Below are 14578 nucleotides of genomic sequence, written 5' to 3' on the forward strand. Positions count from 1 at the left end.
GCAAGAATTGTTGGTATCTTGTTGAACACCTCCACTATTTCAAGCCTCCCCTCTCCAGACTTAACTCGAAAATAGGATCTCAATGAAGGGGTAATTCTCTGACTATTTAACAGACTCCATTCTGCCTGCATCTTATGCTTCCCTCTTCTCCCACCACATTGGGGAGTACTTACAGTGGGGATAATTTTAGAGGCTTCCCCACCTGCCCACTGGTTGTTACTCTTCATAGCTTGCTCTGTCTGCACATCTTTAGCCCTTATGTACCTTAACAAGTATCTTCCCTTTCCTGTGTTAGCGCCCTCCCTCTGCTTGCACTAACCTAATATATGTGTCTTGTGGAGGTTTGCCTGTTTTACCTAATGCAGTGATGCTCCCTATGACGTCTGTCATGCGGCAGCTAAACCCCACTGCCAGGTTCCTTGACGTTAGGTTGGGCATCTCCTAACGATCCTAAAGATGACAGCGAAGCTGCTGCCAACTCCCAGCATGTGCTAATGCTATCCACGGCACCCTGGAGTGTAATCTGTGCCGATACCAGCTGCTCTTTCCAAACCTGATGGCTGCACCTCTTTAGATGTCTAAGCTGCCCTGAACCCATGCTGGTCCTCCGCAGGGGTCCATCGCTAGCATTTGTCTCCTGAGGGTGTCATCGGCCTTCAGTCAGGCTACAGAATCATAGCCGTTTGAGGTGAGTATACTTCCTGCCTTACCCTGCTTCTACCCTAATCAATGTGCCTGCACTCAAGGAGAGCTCCTGACTGGCTGCACTAGGAGGCCATGTTCCCCCCAACCACCAGGCGTCATACAGTCAGTCTGCTATGATAACTGACACATAAAGATTGTCTTAATTTTTCTTGGAGGAGTTTTATGAAGGACGTTTTTGCTGTAGAAGGACATTTCCTCAGTTCAGAAAGCCTTTCTTCATTTGCAGTTCTTTGGTCTGCTCTGTGGAATTTGGAAAGCTTGATAGCAAACCCCACAGAAATTTTTGCAATTTTGCTGCAAAGTTATTTGCAATTAGGATGGGAACTATTTCAGGATTGATTGGGCATTTCTGGATGAATGATTTAGTTATATTTAGCTTTACAAAGAGATAGAGGACTACACACTCAGTGTACACATTCAGAAGACAGGAAGTACAAGAATTAATTTGCACTGGACGTCTTTGTAAATAATACTTTCCAGATCAACCACTTGAATTTTCTTTGTTCATATGACCTGATTGAGAGTTGAGTTTAGCCAACTTCCAGAACTGATCTCTGAAAGTTGCGAGTCATTGCCTGAAGAAAGTCCTGTGTGTAAAGATTAATTTTCTGGCCTGTGCTCGATGTTAACTCAGTAGGCATGCTTTCTTGTTTGAATCCTAAACTGGATTGTCTCAGTTGTTTGGTTGTGAATATGTCAGGACTGGCTTCCTAAATGGGGACACACTTCCAACTTTTTATGTAAGAGGACAGGGATACTGGAGACTTGTCTGGAAGAATCCTGATCAAAAACCTATGAGAGCTTGCTATATCAGCACAAAAAAACAGTAAGCATCATAATAACTACCACGGCCACTACTCCAGCCTCAAAGCAGTCATTTGGTCATGTTTCTTTCCCTAACAGAATTTGCTGTTGCATGGCTGTCATCTTCTGATGCATACGGATTTCATTGCACTGTTTCCATCCATTGTATTTTCCCTCTAATGAAAAGGGCCTAGGCATTCTTACCACAAAAGGTTTGTATGTATTATGGCCTTTGGACATTTATGGTTGTATTTCAACCCTTTGAAGCCAAATGGGTTAAAGGATCTTTTGCCTTATAAGGAACTATTTTTGTCCTTTATTATTTCCATTCACAATTTTCTCTATTTTTTCCAATTGTGATGCTACCATATTGTTAGCAATATGATAATATCAAATGTTAGAAGTATGGCTAGCTCCTGAAAAAGTGTCAATGTTTAATTTTCTTGTTTCTTGAAACAAGGTCCTCCATAACAGTATTTTCTTACTACAGTATTCAATATAAAGACACAGGTCCCAACAGGGTAGCGGCTGCCTACACGACCACCTCGCCGTTGTAGTTATTAAGAGTCTCCTATTAGGTTGGCGGGCAGAAACTAGAGTTTCCGCCCGCTGGCCTAGCGGAAAACAAGCTACAGCATTGTCTTCGGCTCGTAACCGAGCCAGCAGCAATGCTGTAGCCTGCAGGGTGCACCAGCACCCTCGCAATGTTCATTGTCTGCAAAGCAGACAGTGAACACTGTGATTGTGCTGGGGACGGGGGGCCCTGCACTGCCCATGCCAAGTGAATGGGCAGTGCAGGGGCCCCCCAGAGCCCTCTGCAGCTGTTCTCTGCCAGCCTTTTCATGGCGGTGGTACTGCCATAAAACAGCTAGCGGAGAACAAGGTCGTAATCCCCAGGGCTACGCTGCTTGCAGCACTTCCCTGGCAGATTAGGGCCACCACCATCCTCCAGACCGCCGTGATCTCAGATCCTGGTGGAGCTGGCAGTCCAACCGCCAGGGTTGTAATGTGGAGGTCGGACCGCCTCATTGACAGCGGTCCAGACTGCCATTGAGGGTGTGGCGATCAACAGACCGCCACACTCGTAATTGGGCCCACAGTGTCAAAACATGCAAATACAGCAGTTACAGTACACTAATATGGATAATAAGAATAGACAGAAGACAGTTAAGTTGTGCTGTTTCCAGGCATAGGCAAACAAACACAGGCAGATGAGCTTAAAGTCAGGTAAATGGGCCATGTTGTTATTTTGAAGAGAATTGTCTATTGCTGTCTACTCCAGTCTCCTTTAGTAAATGCCATGGAATATATTCTTGAGAATTTTGCATGCAGATAAATTAAACAAAAAAGTGGTTCAGAACCTGAGGGCAACTCACCCCTTTTTTTCCGCTTTTCTGCGCCTCGCCGCCGGCGCTTTTTGCCCCATTGTGCCCCCCTGATTGCTGTCTCCCCGATCGTATTTAGGGCCAGTATTGTGTCCATATTGTGTTTTTTCCTGCATTTGTGACTGTTTTTGCCCGATTTCTGTGCCTTTCGCCCCTTGTGCGCTCCTCGACCCCAGCCGCTGCTTCCCTGCGGCCCCGCCCCCCTCGCGCCCCCATTTGCCGCTCCCTCCCGCCTCCCGCCTCCCAGCTGCTCCTCCCTCCCCCCTCCCTTCTTAATGGCTGGCGCTGCGCGTCGCCAGTGAGCGAATTCGGACCTGGTTCAGGTCCTGAACTCGCCCCTCACGACCGCAGCACCAACCTGCTGCCTTCTGCCTCTGCCCCACGACCACGCTGCCGTCTGCGTGTTCGAGGCCCTCCTCCACCCGCAGGCATCCTCCTGCGCCTCATCCCTGGTGGCTAGTGGGCTCACTTGACCCGAGTGCCGCTTCCGCCGTCCCGTAAGTTTGTTTTTCAGCTTTTTTTTCCGCTTTTCTGCGCCTCGCCGCCGGCGCTTTTTGCCCCATTGTGCCCCTCTGATTGCTGTCTCCCCGATCGTATTTAGTGCCAGTATTGTGTCCATATTGTGTTTTTTCCTGCATTTGTGACTGTTTTTGCCCGATTTCTGTGCCTTTCGCCCCTTGTGCGCTCCTCGACCCCAGCCGCTGCTTCCCTGCGGCCCCGCCCCCCTCGCGCCCCCATTTGCCGCTCCCTCCCGCCTCCCGCCTCCCAGCTGCTCTTCCCTCCCCCCTCCCTTCTTAATGGCTGGCGCTGCGCGTCGCCAGTGAGCGAATTCGGACCTGGTTCAGGTCCTGAACTCGCCCCTCACGACCGCAGCACCAACCTGCTGCCTTCTGCCTCTGCCCCACGACCATGCTGCCGTCTGCGTGTTCGAGGCCCTCCTCCACCCGCAGGCATCCTCCTGCGCCTCATCCCTGGCGGCTAGTGGGCTCACTTACCCGAGTGCCGCTTCCGCCGTCCCGTAAGTTTGTTTTTCAGCTTTTTTCCGCTTTTCTGCGCCTCGCCGCCGGCGCTTTTTGCCCCATTGTGCCCCCCTGATTGCTGTCTCCCCGATCGTATTTAGTGCCAGTATTGTGTCCATATTGTGTTTTTTCCTGCATTTGTGACTGTTTTTGCCCGATTTCTGTGCCTTTCGCCCCTTGTGCGCTCCTCGACCCCAGCCGCTGCTTCCCTGCGGCCCCGCCCCCCTCGCGCCCCCATTTGCCGCTCCCTCCCACCTCCCGCCTCCCAGCTGCTCCTCCCTCCCCCCTCCCTTCTTAATGGCTGGCGCTGCGCGTCCGCGCCGCTGGCGCGCCAGAGGCGCGCCAGAGGCAAGCCCGTCTGCGCCTGTCTGCGCCCGTCCGCGCCTGTACCGCGCCCAGCGCCACCCCCCCTGGTCCTCGCGCCTCCCGCGCCCACTTCTCGGCCGAAGAGCTCCGCGCCCTCAACCCCGGGCCCTCCACTGAATGCTTCCGGGCATCCCCGAAGCTCACTAAAGGACCTTTCTCCTGTCGCACCTGCAACTTCTCCTGCACCAGAACGACGAATCCAACTACAAAAACTTTCAACCCCAATCACCTGAACTGCATCCTCATCAACACCCGCTCCGCACGAAAACACGCCATCGAGCTCTGGGACCTGCTCGACACCACTACACCTGACGTGGCCTTCCTGACCGAAACCTGGTGGAACGACTCCTCTGCTCCGGACATCGCCATCGCCATACCGGACGGATACAAAATCACCAGAAGAGACCGGACCAACGGGATCGGCGGCGGAATAGCCATCGTTCACAAAGCCACCCTCAAAATCCACACCCACTCGGACGACACCCTCAAAACAGCCGAACACCTCCATTTCCAGATCCACACGGACCCCAAAACAACCCTCAGAGGAACCCTGATCTACCGCCCTCCAGGACCAAGAGCCCCCTTCAACGACACCATCGCAGACCTCGCAAGCTCCCACGCCCTAGCATCCACTGATTACATCCTCCTGGGAGATCTCAACTACCACCTAGAAAATACTTCCGACGTCAACACTACTTCACTGACCTCCAACCTCCTCAACCTCGGACTCCGCCAACTAGTCAACACTCCCACCCACATCGCCGGACACACCCTGGACCCCCTCTTCACCTCAAGCAACCACATCGCTTTCAGCCACACCTCCGAACTCCACTGGACCGACCACCACTGCGTCCACTTCACCTACAAGAAAATCACAGAACATCACCGCATCCAGCCACCTCCCCACCGCCGCTGGGGCAAAATCACCCAGGACCAACTGGCCAGCACCCTCACCAACAACCCTCCACCCGACGCAACCGACCCGAACACAGCCGCCATCAACCTCCATCAATGGATCCTCGACTGCGCTAACACCCTCGCCCCCCTAAAGAAACACACCGCCATCCAAGGAAAGAAAAAACCAGCCTGGTTCACAGATGACCTTACAACCTCCAAAAGCATCTGCCAGAAGCTCAAAAAGAAATGGATCCAAGATCGCACACCCGACAACCTCGCCACCCTCAAAAACGCCAACCGTGAACACCACCAACGGATCCGCGTCGCCAAGCGCACCCATTTCACCGAACGCATCAACAACAACGCCCACGACTGCAAAGAACTCTTCGGGATCGTGAAGGAACTCTCAAATCCTAAAGCCAACTCCAACGACATCCCGCCCTCCCAGAAACTCTGCGACGACCTCTCCACTTTCTTCCACCAGAAAATCGTTACCATCCACGACAGCTTCAACTCCAGCCCACCGCCAGACCCCACCCCCGGCGTCTCCTCCCACGACTGCCGCCTCACCGCCTGGACCCACGTGGACGATGCAGAAACCATAACAACCATGAACACCATCCACTCAGGCTCCCCTACGGACCCCTGCCCTCATCATGTTTTCAACTCGGCAAACGCCACCATCGCCCCCGAACTCCGCAAGATCATCAACCTCTCCTTCTCCTCCGCCACCTTCCCGGACAGCTGGAAACACGCAGAAATCCAACCCCTTCTCAAGAAACCCAAGGCTGACCCCAACGACCTCAAAAACTTCCGACCGATCTCTCTCCTCCCTTTTCCAGCCAAAGTCATCGAGAAGATCGCCAACTCTCAGCTCACCCACTTCCTCGAAGACAACTCAATCCTGGACCCCTCACAATCCGGATTCAGACGAAACCACAGCACTGAGACTGCTCTCCTCGCCGCCACAGATGACATCAGACTTCAAATGGACAAGGGCGAAACCTCAGCCCTCATCCTCCTCGACCTATCCGCCGCCTTTGACACAGTCTGCCACCGCACCCTACTGACCCGCCTCCAGGAAGCTGGGATCCAAGACAAAGCCCTCCACTGGATCTCATCCTTCCTCTCCGACAGAACTCAGAGAGTCCGCCTCTCCCCGTTCCGCTCCAAAGCCTCCAACCTCATCTGCGGCGTCCCCCAAGGATCCTCCCTCAGCCCTACGTTGTTCAACGTCTACATGGCCCCCCTCGCCAAACTGGCCCGCCAACATCATCTCAACATCATCTCCTACGCCGACGACACCCAGCTCGTCCTCTCCCTGACCAATGACCCGCTCACCGCCAAAACCAACCTCCACGAGGGACTTAAATCCATCGCCAACTGGATGAACATCAGCCGCCTGAAGCTCAACTCCGACAAGACGGAAGTCCTCATCCTCGGGCGCACTCCCTCGGCTTGGAACGACTCTTGGTGGCCCTCCGCCCTTGGTCCCCCGCCCACCCCTGCCAACCACGCAAGAAACCTCGGCTTCATCCTGGACTCCGCCCTCACCATGTCCAAACAGGTCAGCGCCGTCTCCTCCTCCTGCTTCAACACCCTTCGTATGCTCCGCAGAATCTTCAAGTGGATTCCAACAGAAACCAGAAAGACGGTGACCCAGGCCCTCGTCAGCAGCAGACTTGACTACGGCAACGCACTCTACACAGGCATCCCTACCAAAGACATCAAACGACTCCAACGGATCCAAAATGCCTCCGCCCGACTGATCCTCGACATACCCCGCCGATGCCACATCTCCCCACACCTGAGGGAACTCCACTGGCTCCCAGTAGACAAGAGGATCACTTTTAAACTCCTTACCCACGCTCACAAGGCGCTTCACAACACCGGACCCTCCTACCTCAACACCAGACTCAACTTCTACACCCCAACACGCCAACTCCGATCCGCCAACCTCGCCCTAGCCATCGTACCCCGAATCCAGCGCAAGACCTCCGGCGGCAGATCCTTCTCTTTCCTCGCCGCCAAAACCTGGAACTCTCTCCCCACTCCGCTACGCCAGACCCAGGACCTCCTCACATTCAGAAGGCTCCTCAAGACCTGGCTCTTCGACCGCTAAACAGCCTCTCCACCCCCCCCCCACCTCAGCGCCTCGAAACCCTAACGGGTACATAGCGCGCTTTATAAATACTATGATTGATTGATTGATTGATTAGTCAAATTCATACAATGAATTTTAAACTTATATAGATTGCAGAAGGTAGCAGGTTTTCCAGCTGACATCTTTCAGATTTGTGGCTTAGTTGGAGTCACAGAGCCCATTAGATATTTCTGCCAGGGCAGCAATGGTGTCACCTGATTGTATTGGCAGACGTTTGAGTGAGATGCTTGAGAATCACGTTTTTCCCAGTCAAATGTAAGCATCTGTGTTTTAACCACAGGTGTTTGACAATATTATAGACTTAAAATGTTCTAAAATACAGTTGTGCCTGTCATACAGCGAAACGGTCTGTTAAATAAAGATAGGTAGTGTTAGTGCGTCTGACCTTAATAAGTAAACTTACAAGGGGACGTGAATAGGTCGATTAACCTTTTGACTCGCAATTAAGATGTTCTTACCATAACTCCAGTACATGCAAATCAATGATCAATAACCAATACGCAATATCAACAGTCAACAATAATCAATAACAGTAATAATCAATAGAGTCAGTAATTGTCACCCACTATGACCTTTCAGCCATAAATAACCACACCTTTTAGTAAAAGTTAGAATATTTGTTTCCCTACATCAACAATTCTAAGGTCATGTTGATTAATTTTAAAATCAAATGAAACACATAAAGAAACAATACTGGCTGTCCAAAGCGGCGGAAGAAACGTGATCTAATCAAAGCTTGAACTACGACACATTCTAAGGTTATGGTGCAAATTAATAACGAAGTCAACCGCGTCAGAGTGATTACATACATTTGAGTTCAGCAGAGAAATTCATCCTGCATTATTCCCTATTAGCAGAATTCCACTAGTGAGGATCCTTAACTAACACCAGATTAGCATCAGCATGTTGGGCTTCATGCAAAATAATTGGGTAACACGAATTTGGAAAAACATCTAACTATGGCTCTATCAAAAAAGTGTGGTTAGTACCTAGAAAGAAAAACAAATATGCATGATAATCAACATTCTAATTCATAATATCTATTCTCAATGTGAATCAGCAAGCAGAGTCAGTCTTCATCCTCAGGACATCAGTCGACCAGCGAGGCATCAGGATTCAGCATCAAAGTTCAGAAAACGCAAAGTTTCTAAGCATTAAAATTAAGCATGTCTCTTGTCAAGACGCACAAGAAAATATTGACCTTTTGGCCAGCAAGAAAATGGGCAATGACAGTGTCTTCTCTCAGTGCAGTCTTGTGAAATTAAAACTACTAAAACTGTGTCTCAAATCCCTATTGGTCAATGAATTGCATGTTCACACTTTGTCCAATAAAACTAAAACTCCAAATCTATTAATTATACTATTACTCCGTTCACATGTTGTTGTTTGGTTGTCCTGCAATGTCCTCATCATCCGGCTCATCAAGTAACAATATTGTTGCAGCTTCTACTCCAGTCAGTGTCTTCATTGTTCTCCTCCTGATAAAGTCAGTTTCACACACATTACACACAAAATGTTACATTAGCAAGAACAGCATTATCTAGCAGTCGGTTCTCATGAGAAGACTTTTCAGCTATGAGCACATTTAAACAATACAAATGGAAAATCACAGTTAAACTCTCTAGGACAGCCATTTATCAAACGTTAAGAAATACAGCTTGACATGAGGCCTGACAAGTAGGCCAAGACCTTCGCTAACTTAAGACCTACTATTAATAAAGCTAATACATAATGCATAACCTTTAATATGACATATTACTACATTAGTCAAACATATATTCAACATTTCACAGTATTAGACTATTAATAGGTACACTATGTGAACATTGGCGGGCACTCATCGTAATCACATTTTCAAATGTGTGCATTATTTTTCTACGTTATTATACTTTCTACACAACCCCATTATTCAGAATACATGAACACACATTAATAATTTTTATTAAAACACCTGTGCTAGCAGTAGCCATTGCCTCCCTCTTGGTAGCTTGGTTGGCCCAACTTTTATTTAGGGAGCCTACTGGTGAAACAAGCAATGGCAAAAAGCACTGACAAAGCCAATTGGTCAACAAGGGGAGACCTATTGGCTTTTCCGATGCTTTTAGCACATGCAGTTCAGCATTAGCAAACACAAGAGAGCGGGAAAAAGAAGAGGCACCATGGGGAGATTGATCTCTGTTTGCAGCTGCATTAGTTCATATGCTTGTGTCTGGATGCTGATGCGTGCATCAGCATGTGTCACCAGGCATGTGGATGCCTAGAGAATGATGTGGGTGCCATATGTTCTTTTTATTTACTGATGCAAGATGGCTGACATGACTTGGATTTAGTATCAAAATATTACATTCCTATTGTGCAAATGCACCTTTCGCAATGTGCAGTGGTACAGTAGAAAAAGGCATTTCCAGGCTGTCCGTAAAAAAACACAGTTAGATTTTTTTTAAGGACTGCGAAGGTGGGAGAGGAACTGGTGGGGTTCGGATGGGGGATAACTGGGGAAAGCAGCAGGAAATAAATGGGGGTAAGGGAGCAACACAAGTCTGCGAAAGCATTTCTAAAAGTGACATTTTTGTTTCTTTTAGCAGGAGGGCTAAGAGAGAAACTGAAGAGCAGGTGAGAGAGGCCGAAGAAGAAGCAGTGCACGTGGGTACCTGAGGCAAAGGGCAGCAGCACAATGGAGAAAGCCAAAATACACATGTACCCTCATGGAGTTGTTAATGAAAAAGCAAAAAGTGGATCCCTAAATGTGAGCGATGAAGTCAACCAAACAAAGGATGGTAGAGAAGCTATTATCCAGGGGGCAGACAAACACCGGAATAGGAAGGCAAGCCTTTAAATAAAAAGCAACCTAATGAGAGTGACGAGAAAGCCTTGCAATGGTGAGCAATGGTTTGGCTCTAAGCCTACTGTACATTTTTGGTGTGGTCCACAAGACTTTCTCATACAGACAATTGAAAGCTTTTTGGTGGGCAAGACCTAAAAAAGTGAGTAGTTTAGTTCTGTGGATTACATCTGTGATCTGACAAAGCTCATCCTCCTTTCGATGCCCTTTAGTATTTACATATTTCTGAATGCCCTGACCTGCATTTTGAGGGTCAGTTATACAAAGACAAACGATTGGTACTCGCCTAAGAGCTGTCTTGTTCTGGCATCGTTCACCAACACAGTTATTATTCCCTGTCAGGAACTCCATGACGACCGTTTCCTGAAAATGTCAGAACAAAGAATGCACTTATTGTGTAAGTGAAAATCCGGACTCTCAGTGAACTATGAATACTCAGCACTGTTAACCCAATCGGACACTTCAGCCTAATGGGATATCGCAATTAATTTTTCCCCTGAAATTTCAGGAACATTGTGTGAATCTATGCGAAATTTAGTGCCTTCCTGTATCTCACACGTGGACTGAACATGAAGGTAATCCTCACATTCAAAAGTCATATGACAGAAGAATAAATTGAGAAGAAAATAACTTCTTAGACATGGTTCTTCTGCTTCCACAAAACATTTTATCCTCAAACCACCCTCATAAGGGAGAAAATCCCAAAATGTTCATGCCTGCTGAATCTCATGAAATTTAATGAAATTCACATAATGTGAATTGATGAATTTCACAGGATTCTGCCAACATAAACTGTATTTCGTCTAGACTAAGCAATAACATAGGGCAGTAGGCCAATCAAGGACTCCCTTTGCCATGACCCTCGCTATCTTCTTTTCGGGCTGCAGAGTTCGGGCTCTCACCTGCCCAAGTAAAAGGTTTGCACCTGTAGCCACACTGGATATTTTCGACTGACTATGGTGTGTAAATCTTTTTTTAAATTATTTTTTGTGGTTTCTAACAGGGTTACAAACAGTTCAAAAATGCATCTTATTTCATACATTATCTAATTCATCCTTTAATTCGGTTTATAAAGTGCAAGTGTGAAGTTCGAATAGCGCAGGACATAAGATAGCTCAGTTATACTTTAGCATCACAAAACAGCAAGTAAATCAGTTCCAGTATTATTGTTTCATGAAATAAACTAGCATAGGGTTTCAGAAAATGTCAAATCCTAAAAATTCCTTCTCTCTAAGGCCAAAATATACATCAAAGTGCTGTATGCTAAATACAGTTTCAGAACTGTCACATGCTAATAGGTTCTTTCTGTAAAGTGCCACTGTATAAATTAAATTACTAAATGCTAAATACATAAATAACTACTAAAGAGCATTTTAGGCCATTCTAGAGGCAATAAAAGATTTCAGAAAACATCAATTGCCGAGAATTCCTTCTTTATAATGTCGAAGTACAAATCAAGGTGCTATGTCCTAAGTACAACTTATAAAAAGTCACTTGCTTAAAAAAAAAAAAACTTATATCTCTAAATTACCAACATAGAAATCATAGTGCTAAATGCTAGAAGCTATTTGAAAAGTGTCCAGTGCCAAAAAGTTATTTCCCTAAAGTGCCAATATAAAAACTCTGATGCTAAATACTATGGCCTATATTTATGAAAAAGTGTTGCATCAGAACTGATGCGCCACTTTTTCTGCAACTCCTAACCGGCACTCTGCAACAAACATAGAAGTGCCAAATCGCCATTGTAGATTGTTTATGTGGCGGAAGGGACTATGGTGCAAGGATGCCTGCGTTGGCTCTGGCAGCTAAATTTAGCGCCTGCGCAGGGGGAACACAGGGGTGTGCCGTATTTTAGTACCGTATTTTCCGGCGTATAAGACGACTTTTTAACCCCTGAAAATCTCCTCAAAAGTCGGGGGTCGTCTTATACGCCGGTATACGGCGTGCCGAAACTTCAGGGGCAGGCGCCCTGTAGCTGAACCACCGTACGCTGCAATTCCAAGCGTACGATGGGTTCCGCGTCCTCGCTGGCAGTTGTCTGGGCAGGCACGTGTTCCTGCGCGTGCCCCAGGCTATTCGAAGCGCGCTATTACGGTACCATAGAAACAACATTTGTTTTCTGTTTCTTTCTTCTCGCGCATGGCACATGTTAGGAGATTACCATATAGTAACGGCCATTTTGGATTGGGATATGACAATATTATAAAAAAATATATATTTTGACCGCATTTAACTTTGGTTGTACTGCAGTTTCGACAATCTTAAATGTAATATTCATTCTCCGTGATTGGCTGGTTGTTGTATTGTTGGTGATTCTGAGGGAAGGCAATCTGGTGAGCAGATACATGTGGTGGTGAATACAGTACAGCACAGCACCAGTACCAGTACCAGTATCTGTACCAGTTCACACAGTACAGCACCAGTACATACAGTACAGTATAAAAATGGCTAACAGACAAGACCCCATCCTGGCTCCACCAGCAAGAAGAAAGAAATATGAAGCCAGTTTCAAACTTAAAGTTGTAAACTTTGCCATGGAACATAATAACTGTGCTGCTGCAAGACAATATGGAGTAACAGAAAAGATGGTTCGGGACTGGAAAGCAAATGAAAAAGCATTAAGGAGTATGCCAAGGGGTAAGTGTGCATTAAGAAGAGGCACCCCACATTGGCCAGAACTCGAAAAACATGTAGCAGACATGGTGAATGAGCATCGCCAAAGTGGTTATATAGTGACACGAAATCAAATACGTTTGTTTGCCCTTCAGTGGGCCAAATCTAACCCAGATCACAGCAACAGATTTAAAGCCACTGTATCCTGGTGTACCAGATTCTTTGAAAGGCATAATCTGGTACTGAGGCAAAAGACGAAAATTGCACAAAAATTACCTGCAGATCTTGAAGCCAAAGTAAATAGTTTCCATCGATATGTAATACAACAGCGCAATAAACATGGCTATGCGTTAAGTAGTATCGGAAATATGGATGAAACTCCAATGAATTTTGATATGGTTGGAAATAGAACTGTCCATCCAAAAGGTGCAAAAACAATTTTAATTAAAACAACAGGACATGAGAAGTCCAGTTTTACAGTGGTACTAGCATGCACAGCTGATGGTGCCAAACTGAGACCAATGATTATTTTTAAAAGAAAAACAATGCCGAAACTCAAGTTTCCTGTTGGTTGTTTTGTACATGTACATGAAAAAGGCTGGATGGATGAAGAAGGGGTAAAGCTATGGCTTGATAATGTATGGAGCAGGCGACCAGGTGGACTTATTCAAAAACGTAGTCTACTGGTGTGGGATATGTTCAGGGCTCATTTAACTCCCAGCACCAAGCAAAGGCTGGCAAGAATAAACACAGATGCGGCAGTTATTCCTGCAGGATTGACATCGTTGGTACAGCCACTGGATGTGTGCCTAAACAAGCCATTTAAAGATCGCATTCGAGAACAGTGGAATGAGTGGATGGTTAGCGGCGAAAAGTCATTCACAAAAGGAGGAAACATGCGTGCTCCACAGTTGGATGTTTTGTGCAAGTTTGTCATAAAAGCCTGGAATGATATTGATGCAGAAACAGTAATCAAGTCTTTCAAGAAGTGTGGCATATCAAATTCATTAGATGGTATGGAGGACGACTACTTGTGGCAAGATGAAGAGAAACCCGAAGCTGAGACCACACCATCTGATACGGAATTAGATCCATACGATGACTGCCTTACAAATGTACCACAAGATGTAATTGATTTACTTATGATATCAGATGACGAACAGGAGGATTTTGAAGGCTTTTAAAGAGAAACTGTCAAGCCAGCAAGTCCTGTAAAAATAGCTTGGAGTTATGATGGGCGTTGCTGACTCCCCAGGATCTTGCCCGGCACTTGCTCTCTCTCTCTGTTTGTTTGTTATCTTCCTCCTATCATCTTCAGTTCCAGTTTGGTTGACAGCTTAGAGAACAAACAGCATGGCAGTTCCCATGGGTTTATTGTCTTATCCTTCCTTTCAGCTTTAGAGTGAATTAGGAAAAGTTTAATCCACTTGCACTGTTTTATGTTTACATGTTTGATGACAAACAGCCTTATGTTTATAAGTGACAGTTTTCCTACTACGTACCTGCATGTCATAAGCATTTGAATTAAAATTACCATATTAAAATCAAACCTGATGTTTTTTAATTTTTATTTGGTGTGCGTTGGAAGAGGGGTAGTCTTATATGGCGAGTATAGCCCAAACCCTATATTTTAACAGGAAAAAGTAGGGGGTCGTCTTATACGCCCAGTCGTCTTATACGCCGGAAAATACGGTAAATAAATCGCATCCCTGTGTTTCTAAAGTGACGCAGCAGGGTACCGCACTGCACCACGTTTTTTAGTAAATTTATCCCTATGTGTCCA

This window comes from Pleurodeles waltl, chromosome 1_2 (assembly GCF_031143425.1).
Source record: "Pleurodeles waltl isolate 20211129_DDA chromosome 1_2, aPleWal1.hap1.20221129, whole genome shotgun sequence".
Lineage (NCBI taxonomy): Eukaryota > Metazoa > Chordata > Amphibia > Caudata > Salamandridae > Pleurodeles > Pleurodeles waltl.